Source organism: Bombus flavifrons, chromosome 10 (assembly GCF_040668555.2).
Source record: "Bombus flavifrons isolate JBK064 chromosome 10, iyBomFlav1_principal, whole genome shotgun sequence".
NCBI classification, from domain to species: Eukaryota; Metazoa; Arthropoda; class Insecta; order Hymenoptera; family Apidae; genus Bombus; species Bombus flavifrons.
Window position 1 is genome coordinate 13260185 of NC_138451.1, and position 13968 is coordinate 13274152.

Below are 13968 nucleotides of genomic sequence, written 5' to 3' on the forward strand. Positions count from 1 at the left end.
AGTTTGAATGTCTCAAGAGTCGTCGGCCCAATGCCTCGTGAACTCGGCATCCAACGTGGTTCGCGTTAGTAGCTGAATCCGCGACGTGTGCACCACTTTCAAACTTTTGACCTGAAAACGAACACTCCACGCCTATACATGGAAAGCACGTAGCCGTAAGTTACCGCGAGGTCTTGGTCAGAAACCTGGCCGGTTTGAATCCTGGCCGAAGTTTAGTGGTACCTGTGTACCACTTATATAGCTATATGTCACCCGAGGCGCAAAAGGTATCTGGTAACTCAAGCTACGAGAAACAGGATATCGAGACTATACTCTCGTCTATTTCTGCACTCGATATCCTTCTGCGCGAGAAAACCAATTTATCGAAAATGGAATTGTAAAGTATCAGTGTTGCCATGGTTTTGCTTGAAAATCTGATCTTCGCGTAAGATTAACTTCTCGTACAGTGCTCACTCGCGAAACTACTCGAACACTTACTATAGAAATTTTTTAAGAATATATTACGTGCATTGTACGAAGCTTCTTGAAATCTCGTTAACACTGCGATCAGACACTATTATCGTGATTACGGTAGCAAATTTGAAACCAATCCGAAAATGTATATAGAAATTACAAGTTATGCGTTATACGTAATACGTAGTGAAATACGTTTCTAAGAATAGTCGAAGTACTAGCTGTTTGAAAATATAATGGATTAATATGTATCAGTTTTTACGAAAAATTGAGCCAACTATACACGAATTATACATGCATAAAACGACCTCGCGAAAACGATCAGTTTGATCGATTCTCCGTTCGCGTGATATAGACACCGAGCAATTTTTTGTCCACTGTTAGTTACGTTTCGTTAAATCGCCCGCAGCGGCAATTTCGAGAGCCTGTACCTATGATTTCTATAGCATAGATGAATGAGTCATGGTTGACGTTGGCCCTGCAAAGGTTTCGCGTCTGCCGAAATTTATTCTACTTCACGCTTGAATAATTGCGAAACTCAGTCAAATCCCTCGATTCAATACCTATGATCGCTCTACATAGGATACAAAGTCATTATCATCTGCCGTCGTTGAATTCCGATATACGAACTAATAACACACAACGCGTGCTTAACAAACGTATTTGGAACGCGATTTTAGTCCTTTTCGAAAGATTTATGGATTAACCATTTATAAGTAGTTGGGCATGAGCACGCAGTACTAGGGCATTATTCGACAAACCAAAGTGCAACGTACTAATAACATTATGATAAAACTGGGCGAATCACGAATACGTTATCCGATCATCGTAAAAATAAAGAATCTAAAGTCTTCTAAAAACATTGAAAATTCTCGTTGTTTATTAAGATAAGAACGATGAAAGTTCGAGAATCCCGGCAAGATTAAAAAGAGGAGTTTTACGCAAGTGCGCGCAAGAAACGTCATCGACTTCCCGTAGCATGTTCGTGGCCGAAGTGTAGCTCGAACAATAGGTTACTGTACGTTTCTTGCATGATGTAAAAAAGACGAAAGAAATTCCGGTTGCTAGTTGACCGCGCGAGTTTCAGATACCTGAAGACGTCTCGATGGGTTTGCGTTGTCGACGATCGACTAGTAACACGATTGCGGCTCGCTTGACTCGAGCGAATAAAACGATTCTAATGGGCCGGACGTTTCTCTGAAGCGGACAAGCGTAATCACGCGAGGCAGCTAGCAAGGAAGTAGTTACCGAGAAGTAATTAGCGTACACAACGTGACACCGTCTAAACGACGATCGAACGAGCCGTGATTCAACTACGGTCACCTTTCGTGCCAATTCATTAATATGCGTATTGCGACCAAAGAGAATTCATCGGTACATGGGGACAAGCTATTGGTCAGCGGCGTCTGCGGCTCTGTTTCGCAACGACGACTAGTCGAAAATGCATCTCACGTACCACGTGCGACCAAACTGTGCTGCTCTCTGGCTACTGACGCGTTTCAAGGATCAATGAATAGGTTTGATCGCGGCTCGCTGCCAAAGAGTCCGTTCTCGTGCGTGAGAACTTTCCCGAGAAGTCGACAACAAAACGATACATCGGCTACGACTCTTTCTGTGTCTAAGAAAACCTCGAAATAAATATGTATTTATGAAATCGCTGAAAAGCTATGCCGATCAATATCGTAAATTAAAATGCATACGAAAAACGACAATGACAAACATAATGCGGAATTGATAATTTTGTGATAAGCGGAGTCGATTAATTTCGCCTCTGAGAAATTCATAGAAATCTCGACTATTTATTACAGGGAATTCGTGTAATGCATACCCGTATGTACGTATATCTGTTAAATTATGTACTTATACCAGTGGCTATTATTTTCTTATATTCTATACGGATATTATTTTCAATGATAACGAAATATTCTATTACTCGTTGTATATAGTTTTACTGCATACGTGACACGTAAGGAATACTGCTCGAGTTGATTACGGTCTTCGAAGCAATTGAATTCAACTTCTACTTTCTGTCCGCAAGGAAAACCTCGTTCCTGAGATATTTACTTAAAAGGAACATTTTGCTCTTTCTTAGCATTCAAACAAAAATTCATGAATTGTCAGCCTTACCTATGGAATATGTTTTCAGAAATGTGAATCTTCGCTTAAATTGTACATTTACTTGGGCTTGAAAAGAAGCCTCAAATTTTTTTACATAAACCCCACAATTATTCAAATTTCATTACTGTTACCAATACTTATACTCTATTATACCGCTTCTACTTGAAAATACTTAAAAAGACAGCTTTCTTTCCATATATTGATATTTGATGCGTGCGTATATCACGACAAGAATGAGACTGTAGAAAATATAAGTTTGTATAATTCATATCTACAAGTAATTGTGGAAAGAAGGTAAAAAGAATCGAATAAAAAACAATAATTAAAAGCAGTCGAATATAGAACGTTCATTCATAAAACGATAGAGAAAGGAGATAGTTAATGATACAAATTTGCGAACCGTGGAAATAAATAACCTTCGCGTATGGGTTCAAACGATTGTGCTTATGCGAACGTTGTATCATTTTATTTGCGATAAATCGAATTCAGATGTAGATACGTGTAACAGAATATAAATAGGTACATAAATATAAAATAATGCAACGAGCCATGAATTAGATTTTTATTCGATACGTTTCACATTGGAATATATCGATCGGAATCGAAGCGAGTCAATTATCAAAAAATTCGTACTTATCCGAAGATTTTGTCGAAAGCACAAACCTAGTTATAAGAGAATAAGCAAATTCGAGGCGTTGAGAATCGATGATGCGCGATCACGTGGCGCGCGTTCGGGACACCTCGCTATAGGCATCGTACTCCTGGAGACAACGGTGACTAGAGGTAGCAAAGAGAGAAGAACTGCCTTATAGGGGAGTTAAGCGCACGGCGACGACGCCTCGGTTGATCTTCGTCTCGTCTTGTCTCGCCTGGCCTCGCCTTGGATCGGATCGGATCGTCCATCGCACTTCGCCCCGCCTTGCATCGCATCTTCTCGCGTACATGAACGCTTGTGCCGACGTCCCGCGACCCCGATCCTTCTCAGAACGCGCGCTAGAGACTGCATCGGGTTTTTAGCGCGATCTTGAAAACGGAAAATGTTTCTTTTTTCGTCGAACGTTGCCCGTACTCGCCCATCGACGTAGCTCTCCAAAGCTGTTTCTCGCGAGTCGCGCTGAAAATCAGCGACGAAGGGTGAAGCATGTAACACGCGCTATGCGAACTAACCGATGAATATTTATCGGCGTCGAACTAATCGTTTGAATTAATTATCATATTTACTTGGTTCGACAATTTTTATCGCGAAGAATGTGTCACGATTAACGGTTAGCTGAGTTACACGGAAATCGGGAAAAGAGGGAATGATCGATGGGGGATGTCGTTTGGATATCGAACGAATACGAAGCGCGAAGAACGAGAGAAGCCGCAACTGCAAGAATGAAAATAGACGAATAGAAGGAATATTGATAAGGAGAAAAAGCGAATCGATAACGACTGGAAGAAAAATGACGGATGATAGTTTGAAACGCAACCCTGTCCATCTAGCGCTGCGCGGCGTGGATTGGCGATGGAAAAAAGCGGAAGATTGAAAATCATGGTCGATCAAACGGTAGAACGTGAAACGAGTAATAGGTTCTGTAAACGTCGAGGATGACGATTCGATTAACGATGTGGGATCGCAGTCGATATATCCTCGCAAATAGTCATCGCGACTCGCCGAGCGTGGAACGCAACGAGGAAAGGGTCACATCGCAGATCGTTCTCGAGATATCACTGTTCCCGGAGCTGCCCTAGTCGAAGAAAGAGAAAAGGTATGAACGAAAGGAAGAAAAAGGGCGAAGCATGTACGTATAAGACTACGGGAGAAGACGAACAGGAGAAAGAAGAGAAGGGTAAGAGCGAAGGAGGAAGAGGATGAGAAGGATGAGGTGGCGCGATAGCGGCAAAGATGAGGGGAGGGTGGGAGATGGAAAACGCGGCCCGGCTACGAAATGGCCGTGCCCCAAAGAGGCCAACGATCGAGAATGACCACCCGACGTCTCCCTAAATAATGATAATCCCAGCACCCTGGTTTCTAGCGTTCCTTCTCGTGCGAAACTCACGAGAGCCTATAAACCTAACGAAAAGGCGTGAACTCGGATCACGAGAGATTCTTGATTCCGAAGGGACGATCAAAGACTACTTTGAAAGGTAAGACACCTTTACTGGTTTTTCGAAACATCGTCGACCTATAAACCAACGTGAGTTGTTTCGTTGGATTCGTTAAATCTTGAAATAGCGCTTTAGTAGATAACAGTATGTTAAAGGGGTACGTTGAAATTCCATCTATCGTACGACAGACGGTCAGGTGTCGATCGATCGATCAATTATCGAGAGATTCGGAGAATCCGAACGGCGGCATCGGTGGCGGTGACGGTGGTGACGATGTAGTTTTCGGTAAATGTGTCGAAGCCCACCGACCCGCGATGCGGTGTCGTTGCCCTCTTCTCTTCGGTCTGCTCGGTGCTGGTTGCACGGCCTGCCGCCGCCGCCGCCGTCGTCGTCCAGCTCTCCCCGTCTCTTTCTCCTTTCTCATCCCTCTCTTTCCCAACCCTCCCTCTCTCCGTTCCTCGTAATCGCCTCTCATTCTCTCTCTCGCAATGCGTATACGCCGGCAAGAGCTACCACCGCCGCCGCCGCCGCCGCCGCTGCTGCTGCCGCCGCTACGAGTAGGTTATCCCTGTCCCCTCCGCGAGACCATCCTCTTATTCCCACTCCTCCTTCGGAGCACCTGTCGTGCTAGGGAGTTCGGCGCGTTAGGGGCGCTTGCCGGAGGTAAGTAGACGGCAGGTTATCAGTCCGCAGAACATCTTCGTCGCGAACGGAACCGTAAACCAGTGTGGTTACGTATTCTCTCGTAAGTGGAGGAACAGAGAAAGGGAGAGCAGGGTGAAAAAGAAGGATAGAAAAGGGGGGGAAAGAAAAAGAGCGAGAAAGAGTAAGAGAGGAAAGGTGGAGGTAGTAGTAGCGGAGGAGAGGACAAATTGACGAACGTACGTCGCGGATCTTTTGGCGGATACACTACTTGTCGTTGCTGCTGCTGCCGTTGCCGTTACCGGTACCACACTGCCGTTATCGATGCTCAGTCGCAGCATCGGCTACGATCGAACGGGAGTTTGATTTTCGTTCTCTCTCGTCGTGTCTCTGTATCACGCGCGATCTTTTCCCTAGCGCAAAACCATCGTACGGAACAGAACTATCGGTTCACAGACTCTTTGCCGTGAGAAATACGATATTTCATGGACTCTTTGTGTTACTCTTCATTGAACGACCGCTGAACGAGCCGCGCGAATAATCACAGTTACCGATCGGATCGTTTGCCCCAATTCGCGGTATGCCACTCGAGAGCGATCATCTGTTGTCGTCGCGCGATCGTCGCGATTGAATCGATGTAAACGCCACGCAGAAAAGTCGCGGTACCGGTGAATTGTGTTGAGTGACGGATCTCGTTTCATCGTATCGAGAATAATTTTACACGGAGAATAATTACCGAAAATACGAACGACGACCGGTGTCGATGATAAACGGTGCTCCGTCGATCGTTGGGTGGTTCAAACGCAGGATCTAACGATTAGTGTGCGAACGTAACAAGAGGAGGGGCCAGTGCCAAAGAACACGCACGGCCAAGCTTAACACGCGACAAGGGCAGAAGGCGGGCTTGATAAGGCGATAACGCGGCTGCCGGGATGCGGCACGAGGAGCCGCTAAGCTGCAGCTAACACGTGGCGACTCCGCACGCACTCCGCGATCGCTAGGTGAGCCTTATTCGTGTAAACTAATTCACGAGAAATATTAACCTTCCTCGTAACCGAACAATCGTCGATTCGAAACAAAACTCTCTGATCCTTCGATTCGCGCTCCAAGTCTTAAACGGCAGAAATAAAGTCAAACTTGTCTCTTTCCCACTAACGATCTCACGAAAATTCCTATTAATTAGAAAATTATTCGAAATTATCCTGTTGCTGTTCCTAATGAATCTGCCGAAATAGATTGCGTGAACTAGACGAAACGTCAACGGAAACGATCCTCGAGATGTTAGGTGTCGTAACTCTGGAAAAGAATTCCTTCATGGGCCGTTCGTTTTCGTTTAACGGGTTTCCCATTCAAGCGGGACTGCGCGGTTGCGACAGTTAATGCAAACCGGGCCGATGATCCGGCTGTCGATATAAACGCGCACGCGGATAGAGTGGACCACGGCGAAACAGCCAGGCGGATAAGGTTCTCGTACGAGGAAATCGGGTGGGGAGGGAATGTGGTCGGTCCGCAGGCAAGGAGGCCTCACCAAATTTTCGTGCCGCTGGTCTGGGCGCAATGTGCCTCGAATCTCCACGTACTTCGAGACCGTCTCTTTCTCTCCCTCTCTCTCTCTCTCTCTCTCTCTCTCTTTCTCTCTCTTACTCCCTGGTATCCTCTTTGTCTCGCTCATTTGCCATCTTCTTCAATCGCGAGCACGGAGGCTCCATTCCCGCGGGCCTCTGTTCCACTCTCTTCTCTCTTTTTCTCTCGCTATCCGTGTCTCTCCTTCTTCTACGTCGGCCTCTCTTGCTCTTATTCATCGTCGGAGTCGAGCACCCAACCGCTTCGCGGAGCTTCGAGACGCTCAAGAGTTAGCGCTCGCGCATTCCGGTTAGCGGTCCAACGAATACTCGGTTAGTGCGTCTTTAGTCCATGTTAAGGACACTGTCAACCTTCTAACCGGAGAAATGCGACGACGAAATATCAGAAAATCGATGAGAAACGCCAACGATCTAAATTTTCGTTAAGCTCGAAGAAGTAAGCTGACAGAATCGCGCGAACCTTTTAGTTCAACGATGTCTCGACACGCGATAAAGATTATCTGGTCGCAAAGTCGAGATTCCCACGTGCGAGGGACGGTGAAAAACGGATGACGTTCACGTACACGTTCGCAAATCCTAGGAAGCTTAACTTTGCTACGATCCTTATCTTCTTTGTGTCGCAGTTTCACTCTTCTTAACGAGCAAAAACATCTTTAGCGTTACAAAAAATACTTTGACATCCACGTAAAATCAGAAATATGCATATAGATAACGGTTCTTTTATATTTTCTCAAACTTAAGAAACTCGTTGCCGATAAAAAGATTAAAGAATCCACGATTGCGTCTAAGATGATTCGGAGAACGTAACAGAATTGCAGACTTCCTCGCGCGGAAACACCTGATGTAAGATGTAGCGCGTCTCCGGAATCCTCCCGCAATCGGGACAATCGGTCTTAGGAAAATCCAAGTCGCACAACGTTGCTTTTCGCGTTAACGAAGCGTGTCATTCGTGCCACGTTTCGCGAATAGCCGAATTCTTTGCACTCTTGACGAGTTTGAGTTGTATCAACGCGTTGCATATAGATGCAGCTACCGAGCTATTATGCGATTCTGGGAAGAAGGTCGACTAGGGAGACCGATTCAGGTTCGTTCGATACACAGGCCGACTTCAAATATACTCACACGCATAAGCAAAAGAACTTTATACATCTGCCTACATTTCGACGCTGGCCGAACATTCGTTTCGAAGATGTTCCGAGTCGATCGATTTTATGTCATCGTAGACCTAATTGCAACGAGCATTCTTCGAAGACTTCGAAGTTTATATTTGAGAGAGAAAGACTGCGTTTTTCTCTTCCTCCACTCAGAACCGTAAAGACAGAATTTGTTTATTCGATTGTAAAAGGATATTATATACCAAAGTATATTATCCTTTGATAATGTGTGCAATGTATTTTTGTCGAAAGCCGTAAATTTGCCACTGATTAGTTATTTAACTAATCGATTTAATCGAAAGAGTATATTGAATAGAATCGACATAAAAATTCCAGACGAACGATCGGCTATAAAACGTTCACGACTTCATCTTAAAACAGAAATCGGTGCCCTGTATCGAAGCGTTTGATATTTTTCATTTTTAACAGCTCGAAGTGTAAAGTATTATCGACTGCCGAGGACTTACTAGATGCATTAAAGTATTTTAGTAATATGCCAGTCTTTTTGGTCGATTAAATTAAAGAGTCATCGACAAATTTAACAATCTTTTCCCAATATGATATAAGTGTGTTATTTATGTGTTCCACCATTTTTTATCTTTTCTTGTAAAAAGATACACAGACGATCCAAGGTCCTGTATCCAGAAATACTTCTGTGTAACAGAATTTCTGTTGCAGTCTCGCGTCGTCTTGATCTTGGTCTTCGTCACCCATTAAGTTAATAGGGCAACCAGTTTTCAACTTTGTACACCTTTTCCGATTTTGTAGAATAGATCTAGATTTTTTTCTTCGGTAACGCGAAACCTTGAAACTAGCATTTTGGATCTTTATCGGTATCCATCGTCATCACCGATACCGAAACAGTACTTTTCTCGGTTCATGCTCGAGTTTCTCAACCCTCGTTTTGAATACTTTGAACTACTTTTCCCGAGCACGACGAGTACGATCACGTACTCACAATCACTTTGAAATATCGCATAAATCTCCTGGATCGTTCCAAGGGTCTTCGTTCCAAGTTTGAACTTATAATGCCAAACACGCATGAACATCAATGTTAGCAATAGACATTTTCCAACAGCTTCTTTCGCATCTATAATGACGATGGTCGATGACAAATTTTTCATACTAATTGACCTATGACAAGTTTCTCTAATAGTTCAAGGTATGAAAGTAATCAAACGTAATGAATCATTTGGTTACCAAATGTCATAGCGGTGCGTATGGGAAAAAATCCCAGGAAATTCTTGGGCCATTTAGTAATTCGAAGCAGTGCTCGCGAAAGTAACCGGACTAGAATAAGTTGTGTAAAACCCGTAATAAAAGTCACGTAAAAAGAATGGCCATAATAACCGAAGAAACATGTGGTTTCTAAATCACTTCCATTCTCGGTATATCATTAAATTCATTAGCGTCTGCGTCTGCTTATTTTTCGATAAAATTTGAAATTACCTTACTCGATTGAGCAACGCGCGTTAGACGACTGCCGGTTGTCTAATAATTTACACGAAACGATTAGTCGGAGGATCTCGTGCCATTCGTCAGACGTTACGGTTTTATTAAGGGTACCCGAAGACACGGTGCACGCGTAACTGCTTCCTGAAACTTACCCGCGACGCGCATTCTTTTTAAAATTTGCATCGAAATAAGTCGCCGAACGTCCGTTTGCCATCGCCGTCCCGTCGTTGGCGGGCAAAAGGAGTACGCTAACGGTTTTCGAACAGGTGTCATCTCTTTTTTCCGCGCTTCATGAAATATTCACCAGGCATACGATTACGCTGGTACCAAGCACTAATCCGTACGTTGTACGGGGGCATTCAACCTCCTGGCCGCGGAGCGGCGACGCGGCACGGCGGTGGCATTGAGATCACGCCCGACATAACTTTGCATTCGTTTGCCAATGTAATTTCTCGAGAAATTAATATTAGCATACCGCAACTTTGTCTATTTGTCGACACGGCTACACATGGCAAGAAATAACGACCGGTTGTGTACCGCGAACAGTGTTACGGGCCAAGCGATACTTCTGACTCGTGTTCCATGAATTTCGGCGTGCAGCAACACACTGCTTCATTACGAATACTAATGTCTGTCGCTTGAGTTTGCAAGCTTATCCCTCTCGCGTGCTGTTACGCTCGAATACAAGAAACTTGTGGCGCAATTGCAATCTCCAAACTATCGTTGCACTTTTCAGCGAATTGCGAATACGAAATTATCATCTTCCTCGTTTCCTACCACTTTTATATTGCTCTTTCTTTCCGATGCCTTGGTATTTGATCAGATACATTCTTTAGTTATGGTGACCCATTTCAAGTATCTTGCTATATCAACGGGGTAAATGAAAAAGTGTTTTCTTTCCATTTTAGCGACTATTTAATTCTTTCCAGTACAGGATAGTCGAGCTCCAACATTTCGAAGCTCTTTTCGAACTTGTCTTTGTTAATAGTCAAACAAGTTACTGCCGCCGTTCGATTAATCTTTGTTTTTGTCCTTATATCTCTAAGCAGTCGAAAATTTCGAAAGTCAGAAGCAATTTGCACGAGGTCTAACAACACCGTTCCATCGTTAGAATAATCCATAGAAGTATTAATTTTAACCCCCGGCGTTTTCAAGTTTGTAATTGGGCCCCTAATACGCAATAATGTCCGATCTAGATGCGTAATTACCCCTAATCGGATTGTCCGCGGCAGTGCTCTCCTGACAGCATTAAAGCATCGGCTAAACCGTAGGTGACGGCTCTCACAGATTTCACAGCTTTCGGATTTTCGCGCAGCATGTCGGTCGCGCACGGTGAAAACGGTGATATCGATCATCGGTCGATTTCCACGGCCCATGGAGCCCATATATATCGCGAACGTTATCGCATTCTGGCGCTGGCAATAGTGGCTAGATGGTTGCGCAGCCTATAATACTTTACGCATCAAGCATCGCAAATACTGGTGGAAAACGTAATCGGAGCGGGGTTATGCGGTGCGCGTGCGTGCGCGTACACCGCGGCCGCGTATCATTTACAGCGGACGATTCGAGCGGACGCGTGCATGCTCTGCTACATGAAAACCGGTATTGGTGTAGATTCGTGCCATTATCCATTATCTACCACGGTATTACGTTCATTTGACACGCTATCCGCGCTCGCAACCGGCACACTGAAACTATTTCCAACGGCGCGGTGCGCCGGTCCTTTACACGCTTGTCCATCTACGCGTTACGCGTATATGATTCACGCTCGTTACCAGATGCCAGTCTACAAGGAGATTCTCTCATTAATTTCTAACCGAATCACGACGGCAGATATAAAAAAAAATCCGTACTGCTGCCCATACAGAAACGGATTAATGCAGGCAGACCTCGCGCGGAAACGGAGCAGCGTGGCGCGTCACAGCGTTAACCTAGTTTCTTCCTTGCTCCTGGTTTCTGTAGCCAGGCTGAACGAAGATAATGATGATTTGCGACAGCTGTCGGTTTTGCGGTAAACGATTGCTGCCCCGACACGCCAAGCTGCTCTTAGAATTCGTTGGACCGTGCTATCCTGAATCTCGACAGATCAACGAGCGCCTTTCGGCTTCCTTTAACTCTCTTCTGTATAATACTTCCTTCGTCATTGATGAAGAAGAGGACGAGCGAATTAACACAGCACCGTGGAAAATTTTGCGCGAATATCGGTATACTTTCGAGTAGCGTAGCCGTCCACATAGGTCTCTACGATCTTCTTCTTATGCTTTATCAAATTAACGCATCCCGGATGTGCAAAAGCTTTCTATTCTTTATGTAACAGATGTAGGCTACATCGCTATGATACAACTCGTCGTAATCGTAAATTCTCAGTTCGCCACAATGAAGGACCTACTTCCTTGTCCATATGTCGACGATCTCTCTCTCTTGACAGATCAAATTGATTTTCCCCTATTAATAGAAGAAGGACGCGCGATCTCCTTGAGAACACCTGACTGAAACGGCGGTAACGGGTTCACGATAGCTGTGACTTCGTAACACGATGTCCGCGCGTTAATTACCTTCGTCTTCTATAGGATGGAAACTCGTCTGGTTCGGACACGCGTATTGCCAGGCTTTCCATTCACGATGCTCTTATCTGACCGTGTGTACGTCTACATTTACATAAGCGTACACCGCGAGTGCATTCACATGGTCGAATGCACAGGGCGCGTGTAGCTCACGTAATACGCGGCTACCACGCAGCCTTCATTCGAGACGATCGGTACGCAAGATGAACATAACACATGCGATAATTGCTCATCGTTGTGCCGGCTGTCCTCTGTGCCGCAACAACCATCACTGGGTCACATTAACCGTTAATGTTAACATAACCGATCTCGACCGCACGGTGAATGGATCGTAAAGTCGATTACTCGTCCAGTTAGTGCTCGTACGAATCTCTTCCATTCCATACTACGCTCGTGTTGCGAGCTCGTCTCGTTTTCTCTTTGTATCCTCTTCGATTTACCGAGCAATAAATTCTTCAACACCGGCATCGAGGCAACAGTTGCGGCCGGACACGTATTCTAAAGGTCACGCCGGTCAGAGCATTATTTTACATCGTTTTATCTATCCGCCGGAAGGAATTAATCGTCTATCTATCATATTTTTAACTACATCTTATTGCCAACTGTTTGATCGGAATCGTTAATGGTAAATACGTTGTATCGCCGTTATATCACGCTATTTATAGTATTTAATCGTTAAAATTCGAAGATTCATTTTATAACGATTTGTACTTTTGCACTTATTACAATCGTATCTTATAAGGTAATTTATTAGATTATTAGAATCTTATTATACGATGGATTTTCCTTTGCAATAATGTTGTTTTACTATTTAAGGGTTTTACGATGTAAAAGGTATTCCTTGGTAATTACGTACAATAAATGTATAGTTCTTAATATATATAAAAATGATATATATCGTGATATAATACGTATCGCGATAATTAATGGTATTGCAGTACAGTTACGGTATAATACATTACTTAGAATAATTAACGCGAATAACGTTTACGATTCGTTACATGAATAATTTATTATATCTTAAGAATTGAAAAATAGTTAGTGCGTCTTCGGTATTTGTTAAGAAATGATAGATATTTACAGTATATTCTTACGTATGTAATAGAATATACATTTGCAGGTTTTGTAATCATTGTTAAAGTTGTTCAAACAATATATTATGTAATACACAGTAGGTAAAGTACGAAATTTGAAATTGTATCATATGAAAATAATGCCACATACATCGTACACATGTAACTACCGACATAAGCACATGAACTTACACACTATCGTTAAATATTCTTCCTTTCAAACGACGTTTTAAATCTTCTAAGCAAGGTGTATTTAAGCCACATGGATATCTAAATGACGACAAATTTGAAATATTCAGATCCATGTTATAATTATCTCACGTAAGTATCTGCTGTACATTTGCCACAGTGTAAATGTACTTTTCACTGAACCATTTTAATGGTACCGTTTATTCAAGAGCGCCGAGATTCAAGAAACACATTTAAAAATCGCTTGATTTAAACGTCCATTAAGACAGACTTTTTCGAATAATTCTATCATTTCTCATCGCGGTAATTGCCACTTGCGCGGTAGACGCATCGTTTAAGAAACGATATTTACATTTGTACGCGATTATAATTAATCGTTGCTTATGATCGAATCTAAGAAACTTTTTGCCAAGGAACGAGTTTGTCTCGCGTCGTTAGTGCCTGATGATCAGGAGACGCGTATCTGTTTCGGTTTTTACTCGATTCAACTCCCTGATAGTTTTGGAATAAGTTACCGTTGGCTTTGGTGACACTTACAAATTACGGAGCGATATAAGGATTAATGACCTTAGCCCTGGCTCCACTACTCGTACGTTGCTTATGGGAAATCTATGTATCTTTCCGTGATGAAATAATACGTCTCTCC

General features: G+C 43.6%; 1 protein-coding gene across 2 annotated transcripts in view; it reads left to right on the plus strand.

The window, feature by feature from the left end:
* The window catches only part of m (zona pellucida domain-containing protein miniature), a 59184-nt gene that overhangs the window by 28849 nt on the left and 16367 nt on the right, over window positions 1-13968 (plus strand). The window contains exon 1 of one of the 2 annotated variants that reach the window (XM_069121840.1): window positions 5362-6305. The exons of the other annotated variant lie outside the window; for it this stretch is intronic. The gene's annotated coding sequence lies outside the window, so the exon portion shown is untranslated. Of the gene's footprint in view, window positions 1-5361; window positions 6306-13968 lie in introns of those variants that run through there. 2 annotated transcript variants of the gene reach the window in all.